A 9,774-nucleotide genomic window follows, 5' to 3' on the forward strand; every position below is an offset into this window, starting at 1 on the left:
CTAACAAAGATGCTTTCACCAAATCGTCTGAACAATATAACAAACATTTGAGGTTAGACCAAGCAAACTCAGTGCAGGCAACTGTTGCTCAAGCATGCGCATCTGTCTAGTGTAGTCTGTTTGCTGTAGAAAGGGCACATGTCCAGGATATGTGCCCTTTTACAAATAAATCTAGTTTTCTAGACTTGATGTAACTAATTAATTAAAGTCATAACTGGCTTCTGAATACGGAGATTCAGCTGGAGATTGGAGAAGGGCTCACCTATGGATAGTTCTCTGAAGATGTGGTTGCTGACGTGTGGCCAAAATCTTGATAGTATTGTGCAGTGGTTTGTTGTTGATGTTCAAGTGGCTGTCCTTTCGAAGAGCGTGCCTGCTGGTGGTTTAAAACACTGTTATTGAGATTTTGATTTCGATTTTCGTGGAATTAATGAATTTGGGGATTGATGGATTTGGGGTGGTTGTGGGGTTGTTGTGATTGGAAGCTATTATTTACGCTGAATTGGTTGGAATAAGACAATTGGGAAGTGCAACATGATTGATACTGTGGAAAGGGATAGTTGTTCGGATAATAGGAAGATGTTTGCGGGGGAAGTAGTTGAGGTTGAGCAGTATGGAATTCAAGAATTTCACTGTCATCGAACTTGTGCAAATGTGGCAAAAGTCCTTGAATAAAAGAAATATGAGGACTTTTTTCTTCTAAAGCTTTTATCATTTTTAGTTCAACCTCATCAGGCTGACGACGTCTTTTGTTTTCTCGTGGTTTGGGCTCCGTAAAGGTAGACTTCTTTGGGGGTAGTTGGGCTTCGGGTAGAGTATTATCAGCTTTGTCCTCATTGTTGTCTGTTATAACTTCTAAACTTTCTGCAACTTCCCTTGACTGGTATAATTTATTTTAAAATTGCATCTGGTCAGCGTAGATGTATTTCTTAACCCATTAGTGCACAAGGATTTTATCGTCTTCAATTTTGGTTTTTTTCCTTAAAACTATTTAAATAGTTCCAGGAGACCACGTAAAAATAGTCAAAACTTGTTATTTGTTATCGGCTCATTTAGTCATTCTGTATTGATCTAAGTTAACTGTTATCTCTATGGTGCGGTTAATGGAATAAAACAAATTATTTGCATAAAATTTTTTATTTAACTAAATATTAACTTTATGATAAGCCATAATTTAAAATCTACTTGATTTTAAATTAAAAATAAAGACAAAAACGAATGTATAAAGAAAGGGCGTTTGTTTAAAAAAAATTGAATTGTAAGACATTTTTTGGACTAAACCACTTATTCTTACACTTAGTTTACTTGTTCACTGTGAATGGTAGCCTCTAAAGCACTTCGGATGCAGCCCAACATCACACTTGGATCACACAAATGTTGTCTTTTTCTTGCAGTGCGCGCATCTCCGTCGGGTCTCATTCTCTTAAGGCCAATGGTTCTGGTTGTCAAATCTTATGTCTTGCAGAGGATTTGGCTTTATTTTTTCTTGACTTGATTGCTTGCCATGTTTTTTCAAAAGAATCAATGCTAGATTTCTTCTAAATTTCAAAAGCTGGCCAATGCAATCTTCTTTTGGCAGAAGCTTTTTGTTTAGGATCCAGGCATTCGATACGCATACGTCAAAAAGATAAACAAATATTGGCCACCACGTTGGCGAATGGCGTTGGCGCATTCTTGTTCTATAGAGAGCAACATTTTGGTCCATAAGGTCAACGCCCCCCATACCTTTGTTATATGATGAAAATACCGTCGGTTGAGGTACCTGTACTTTAGCTCTCTTTTCCCTTGACCACCTGCTTGCCATTCCAACAGAAAGATTTTCGAAATTGGTAACAGCAGTTACTACACTGTTATCTACCCATCTGACGTGCATGACGCCTTCAGATGCGCGAAAGTCATACGACCCTCTCCCTTCTGACTTCATATCACTAGGATTTTTCAAAGGGCATTGTTCAGTTCTATCTGACCTCACAGTTCCGGTTGTACAATATTTTTCTTTGGCCAAGTATCTTACGAGGGGCACTGAAGTGAAAAAGTTGTCTATGAAGACTTTATGGCCACTGTCACTGGGTATTTCTGCTTTTTCAAGTAATCGGATGACTATATCGCCTCCAAGTCCAAATTTAGTTTCTCGGGATGGATCTTTTCCACTGTAAATTTCAAATGCATAAAGATACCCACTTGAAGAACATATTGCCCAGTTTTTAAAACCAAAGCGTATGGGTTTTCCTTTTATGTACTGCTTGGCATAGTGTTTGCCATAGTAAGGGATCATGCTTTCTTCAACAGACAATTTTTCATCGATTCCTCCATGCTAAATAAATGATTTGTTTAGAGCGTCAATTATCGATTTTAATTTATAAAGCCTGTCATTTGGATCCAAAACGGCATTGTCGTTCAAACGGAGAAAGCGGAGGATTTGTTGAAATCTGTTACACCGCATACTTTCCGATAGCAACTTTGATACATCATCTTGGCGTGACCAATACATTCTTTTTTAGGATATTTGACATATCCTGACATGAGCATACCTCCAAAAACTACTAATAATTCATCCTTTGTTACATTTAAATCAACATTTTTCTGCAATACATATAAATTACATTGATCAACAATCAAATCTAAAATATCACCAGAAAAAAATAATGAAAAAAACTCTAAAGGAGTTTGACATTCCATAGCCTTATCAGAACATGGTGTTGATTAACACTTTGTGTTTTGAGAAAAACTAGGCTCCTCTGTTTTCCATTGATGTATACGGGCCATTTTTTGTTCAAGAGCTATTCGTTTTGCTGTTTTATTTTTAGTTTTTATTTGTATTTGTCAATTTTTGTTTTTTAGTTGAGGGTAGTGCATCTTCAGGGTCTGAATCGCTCATAACAGAATGTGCCTTCTTAGTTTTGATATTCCGTTGAGGACGTTTCAATGCCGTTCTACCAGAAGAAGTTCTTGATACAATGATAGAAGTAAGTGGACTAGTTATCTGAGATTATGTCTCTTCCAAACCTGTGTCTTGATCATCTTTGCAGGCTGTCTGAACTTCACAGATGCTCCCAAGTATATTTCGACCAAGATGGTTGAGATTGCCTTCATGATCTTCGTTCCGACAGAATTTCAGCGACAGATAGTCTGAAAACAATTTGAACTATTGTAGTACTAATAGGCTAACTAGCACCACGAAAAAAGTCTGGGTGCATAATGTCCTTATTTTGGGACACATGAAAATACAAGTGAATGAATTTGAAAGTATTTTCAAAAACTAATAAAAAAGCAGTTTTATCCAATCTTTGTAATGTTAGTAACTATAAGGGTATGGACACACACTCCCGGTTACCGGGATGCCGACCACCGGGTTGCCGGTAAACGGTTTGTTGTGTGCTGGCCACACAGTCCCGGCGATAAACATCAAATTGTCTCTCAGTTAACCTTTGAGTGTTGTTCGGAACGAATCTTGATATCCAAAGTGAAGTTAGTTTGTTGTTTAGAGGCTCTAAATGAATTACCAAAACAACGAAATAGGGTATATTGGGTTCATCCATTCAATGTAGATGCTAAAGCTGAAAAAAGATATAGAAAATTTTACGAGAGTATTCGGACTTATGAAACAAAGTTTTTCGGCTTCTACAGGATGTCAATATAATCTTTTGACGAACTGTTAGTGTTATTGAGGCGACACATAGCAAGAAAAAAATACAAACAAAAGATTATCAGTAAGTGCAGAAGAAAGACTTCCAATAACTATAAGGTGAGTAAAGAAACATTTTAATACAACTTATAGAACTTACTTTATATCATTACAACAACTAATATTATTTTAATGTCTTGCAATCATGTTAACTGTAGCGGAAAGGATTTTTTGTAATCTATGTCCTAATATTTAGTAAATAATGTTTGTTGCTTAAGAAATGTAAAATAAAATATATATTATAAGTACATAAGTATTAGTTCAATTACAATGTTTATTATGTAATTCGACAGTTTTATGAATGTGTTTTTACTTAACAACTACATTGGGAGTGCATTGATTCTGTTGGAGAGGCGTAGACGGAAGTAGGCGAAGCCGCCGAGTTGTAGTGACACTCCCGCCTGGTTGATCATACTGGTGCATCAACAGCGGTGTTTGTTCCTGTTGCATTTGTTGACCCATTGGTTGAGCTGTGTTGTGTGGTTGATATTGGCTGGAAGTTTGGGGGAAATAGTATTGTTGTTGTTGCATATTTAAATAATTACATTGAGGATTTGATGGAGGCATCATTGGAGGTGTTTGTGATTGACGATTTGATAGATGCATCACTGGAAGTGTTTGTGGTTGAGGATTTGCTGGAGGCATCATCGGATGAGTTTGATATTGCAGCACTGATTTTACATTTCTGAAAAACTGCAAGTTCATCATTTTGAAATCTACTTTTTGCGTATCTGTCAATCCCTTGAAATCGGACAGCATTGATAGGAGATACAAACAGTCTACATCCTCTTCGGTTGCAGACGATGTATCCAATTTCTTCAATAGTTCGGATTGGAAAGCAGATAATTTTTTTTATTCACAGCGGGTTCTCTAATATTTTTGTCTGTAGCTGTATTTTTGTCCGTAGCAGGTCTTTCTTCCACTGGTCTTGTTTCATCAACTTTCTCCGAACCTTCGCTCTCTTGTGGCTGATCAACATTTTCGTCTTCAGTAGCTGCTATGTTACCAGAAGTTGGTCGCTTAGTTTCATAACTCATCAAAAAACTGAAAGAATCTGCATATATATATATATATATATATATATATATATATATATATATATTTCTTTTTTTCTTTGGAGCAGCATCTCCACTCTTCCCTTTATTGAAAACTCTGAAGAAGTGGTCCCGGATGTGTCTCCATTTGTTCTTCATCTCCTTTACTGCAACAAAGAGCACGCCTTAGGGACTTTATATATTATTATGCTGTGTGTTTATTAAGGGAATATGACACTATAAAATGATAATAAAAATTTGTAAGTTGTTTGTTAATTGTATTGACAATCAATACCTTTTTTTAGGTATTTATCAACTGGAATGACATTTAGAAGTCAGCAGTATGAGTTCTACAGAGGCAGGAGTACGATTTTACAGATAGTGCGAGAAACCTGTCAAGCAATATGGCTCCATCTCAAAGCACAGGAAATGCCAGAACCAACAACGCAAATGTGGCTGACAAATGCAGAAGAGTTCTACAATAAAACAAACCACCCAAACTGCAACGGAAGCCTAGACGATAAACATATACGATGTATAAATCCAATAGAAGGTGGGTCAAAACTTTTTCAATTATAAAAAATATTTCTCTATAGTTGTTAATGGCTTTAGTTGATGCCAATTTGAGATTTGTCGCAATTGACGTTGGTGCGTATGGAAAGGAAGGAGACTCGCCGATTTTTAAGGATAGCAAGCTAGGGAAAAAATTTTATTCTGACTCTCTGAACTTACTACGACCCTCTCCATTAACCTGTTAACACCTTATCCCTCTCGCGGATTAACAGCAAGAAAGAGGGTATACAATTACCGGCATTGTAGAGCTAGAAGAACAGTAGAATGTGCATTTGGTATTCTGGCCAACAAATGGAGAATTTTCCATACTCCTATTTTAGTAGGTCCCGATTTTATCGATGACATCGTCAAGGCTTGCTGCATTCTGCACAATTTTGTGAGGGCAAGAGATGGAGTTAATTACGAAGATGCAGAAACACATCCCTTTCAAGATGTCCGAAACATGGGACAAGGACCCCGTGGTCAAGGACATGATGTTCGAAACGCATTGGCTGACTTTTTCATGGGTGTAGGAGCTGTATCTTTCCAAAAAACTACATATATTAAGTACTGTTCTTGTACCTTCTTACAAACAAATAGGGTAAACTATACAGTCATTGGCACTTTAAGATGCTATTCCTTACGTCTGTTCAATATTTTGTTCTCAGACACATGAAAACATATATTTTGTTAATATTGATTGGTTTTTGGCTTTATACTTTCTTTTTACATTCACAATAAATTTAAAAAGTAAATATTTATGTTATGTGGAAGTGGAAATATTTATTTTGTTATTATGTTACATAATTATAGTGATTGGCACCTAATTCACAGTTATTGGCATTCTGTTTGACAGTCATTGGCACACTTTCATATTTTGCTAAAATAAGAGTGAGGCAATGAAATCATGCACACAACTTACTCTAAAATGTATAATGTGTATATACAACTATTGAATACAATAATTATGATTGCATAAGTAGAAAGTTTAAAAAAAATATTACTTCTATAGCCTATATTGTGACGTTAAAATTCAAATAAACTAGACAATAATAGTTTGCCCTTCTACAACATCTTAATAAAACCATTAAATGTTTAATTCGTTGGCAATTTCATTTCCAAAGTCCAAACAGATGTTGCATACAACACAGGATCATGTTGATCAAGGTCCTCTCTGTTTTGTATACATTTTATATGATACAGTCTATCACACATGTCACATTCAACAGGTTGGGAGACTTCTTCGTCTTTGAAGTTAGTCCCACAACTGTAGCACAATCCATTTTTTGTTACAGGAAACAACTTTTTCCCCACAGACTTAGGCTTATGTGATACAGACGGTCCGTTATCAACATCAATTGACTTTTCAACTTTGACTTTCCCACATAATTGATCTTCATAATTTTTCTTCTTAACAGAAATCTTACTATGTTGTTTAGTAGAGTTTCCTTTCTGGGCTTGACTTAACTTCTTTTCTTCTCGTAGTCTTTTCCTTTCTGCCTTGGCTCTTTCTTCTTTTGCCTTTTTTTCTTCCTTTTCTTCATAAATTATTTTCCATTTCTTCGAAGAAACAACGTAAGGTACTCTTTCTGTTTTTATTTTGCCTTTTCTGGTTGGAGTTTCGGGCCACACGAGAACATCAGCCAAAGCTGGACCACTGCTTCCAGATGCTTGGGCAATGCCTTGTGAAGCATGTAGCGCAACACGTGAACCTTCACTTAACTTTTTCTCGGGTGTTGTATAGTTATGGTCAAGTTTTACATTTACATTGTTGTACATTGTTTCACATTTTGATTGTTGAAGATATGTGGTGTCATTTTTTAATGCATTGGCACTGACATCTGGTGCAGGTAAATTAATTTCAGGATCATAGTTTTGTTGTTTTTGTAACATCAGTTGTGTGGCATCTTTGACAATAGGCCTATCTGGCACACATACATCAGTAACAGTTTTTGGAGAGTGTGGATTTAGTTCCATGACAGCATGTGGCGAACCAAATTTTTGAGGTTGCTTATTTCTGGAAAACTCCTCCCACACTCGATATAGTGTGAAAAACAGTGGAGGTTCATTATTTTCCGACACAACTTTCTCTATATTGCGGAATTTTTCTATCATTTCGTCTCCTACAATCCCTTCGAATTGATCCAAGGTAACTACATCTTTACCGCTTAATGGTACAATTTTCATTTGGGTTTTACCAAGACACTTTGTATAGTCAATTGAGTTGCAGTTCCAAGGAAACAAGCCACAGGCTCTAAATCCGTTAGTAAGTGTTTGAGGCTTGACCTCGTCCACTACATGTTTCAGGATTGGTGCAACATTCTCCTTAGTTAAAGCGTCTGTCGGGTGGTTACTACGCCAATTAAACACTGCCTTTTTCCAGCCTGACTTGATTGGTCTAAATGCAGCAACATCTGCTGGCTGCATTATTCTGGTAGCGTTTGGGTATAGGGCTATCAGTATTATTTGCAACTCAGAACACAGTTGGCTTAGCTGATAGGAAAGATGGCTCTTATGCCCATCTACAAAAAGGATAACTGGCCGTGTGATATTGTTTTTTTCAAGGTGTGCATTAAAAACATTACCGATGTACTCATAAAAGACTTCGGATTTCATCCATCCAGTGTTCGAATGACCAATACCCCAAGAGTCTGGTACAGAATTTACAATTGTTGATGGTAATCTATGGTACGGATAGATTAACATCGGTGGAACAATTCGCCCACAAGCAGAAAAAGAAAACATCACAGTAATGGCGGCTTTTGAATTTCCCTTGTCAATTTCATAAACATTTTTTGATCCTGTGGGAGCTAAAACTTTAGAACCCTTTGGACACAGTAGGAAATTTGTCTCATCGCCATTAAAAACACGAGTCGGGTCTTTCAAAACGTCCACCGCATTTTCTTCTTTCAAAATGTCTTCTATAGTTTTAAACCAATTTTTAATATCGTTTTCGCTGACGCATGAGCTTGCAGAAGTTACTCCTTCGGGAGTCCTTAAGGATAGGTTAGGGTGCCTTTTTAAAAATGCTTGATACCAACCGAGGCCTGGAAGATTGTTTTTAAAAGGATTAGGTCTTTCATTTTGTATTAAGAATTCTTGAACGCTCAGTTGCAAATCTTCTTTCCGTCGTGGGAAACCTTTCCGACAGCAGTCATTGATCCATTTTTCAAGTGTATCCTCTTCTTCCTTCGTCAGTACAGGTGGAGGACCAAGTTGTGTTTTTGAAAACTTGTCACTAAGCCGAAACTGAATAGTTGACCGAGGAACACCATGCTTTTTTGCTGCAGCCTTTTTGGTCATTCCATTTCTAACATCTTGTAAAGCTGCCTCAAGAGAATCGGCTTTGTAAGAGAATTTAGGCATAATTTGAACTCCGTTGGTGATCTGAAAAGAAAAAAGTTATTTATTGGCATGCCAATATCTATACATTGACATAGTGCCAATCACTGCTAGGTTACAGTGATTGGCATGCCAACGAGAAATATATATGTGTGCCAATGACTGTTTCAAATTGAGTTGTTAAACAATAACAATATTCATAAAAAGCCCATTGTTTTTATACTTCGAAAGATGTTATTTTGGCTTAAAATAAACAATCTCTTAAATACATAGTCATTGGCACTCCCTGCCGATGACTATATTTCATAATTTTTAAACATACAGTCATTGGCACCCCCTTTGCAGGTTTGATTTTGAGGTTATTTAACTTAAAACCTATCAAAAATGGTTTCAACTCCTTCTACATTACAGCTATCATTGTCTTAGTTGCAAAGATTTATCTTATCAAAGGGAAAATAACATAGTACAGAGAAGCAACTCTAAAGGAATTCACAAGAAGATCAACAGAAAAAGCTTACCTATACTAAAAATAATTTTTCCAGACACCACGTGCAGTCTATCTGCAAACATCACAATACCAATTGGGGAGAACTGTTAAGAGTATCTAATGAACTATGTTGGCATTCAATGCTGCCAACCTAAATCTTGTAATGAACAAAATAATTACAAAGTGCCAATGACTGTACTAGTGCCAATGACTGTATGGTTTACCCTATGTATGACTTTTAAATAAATAATTTTTGTATGTATTTCGTATTTTATTAATTTTAGCCTCATTATTACAGCTGATAAGCGTAACATTTGATGTATAGAAATATTTTTTATCTATTTATGTATAGAAATATAAGGAATTTCATCAACTTCAAGGGGGAATAATGAAGTTTTGGATTGGTAAGACTGCTACACTACAACTACAACATAAAAACTCTTACCTCTGTCATCTCTTTCATTCAGTGTTGCACAGTTTCAATCTTCATACATGGCGATCCCGATCTCAATCCAAGCTCTGTCACGAATGTTTTTATCAGAATATTCTGCTGCGCTTTTGTCCCATAACGCTGGAATACCGTGTACACATTCTATAAATTTGTCTGTATCAAAGATTATCGCAACTTTACACTACCCTCGAGAGTAAAACACGATACACAAACCAGCAGCACA

General features: G+C 36.4%; 1 pseudogene; it reads right to left on the reverse strand.

Moving 5' to 3' along the window:
- Nucleotides 1-219: 219 nt before the first annotated feature.
- Nucleotides 220-1,419, reverse strand: LOC124370203 (annotated as a pseudogene).
- Nucleotides 1,420-9,774: the final 8,355 nt, after the last annotated feature.

Source organism: Homalodisca vitripennis, unplaced genomic scaffold, assembly GCF_021130785.1.
Source record: "Homalodisca vitripennis isolate AUS2020 unplaced genomic scaffold, UT_GWSS_2.1 ScUCBcl_30;HRSCAF=681, whole genome shotgun sequence".
In the NCBI taxonomy this organism is placed as follows: domain Eukaryota; kingdom Metazoa; phylum Arthropoda; class Insecta; order Hemiptera; family Cicadellidae; genus Homalodisca; species Homalodisca vitripennis.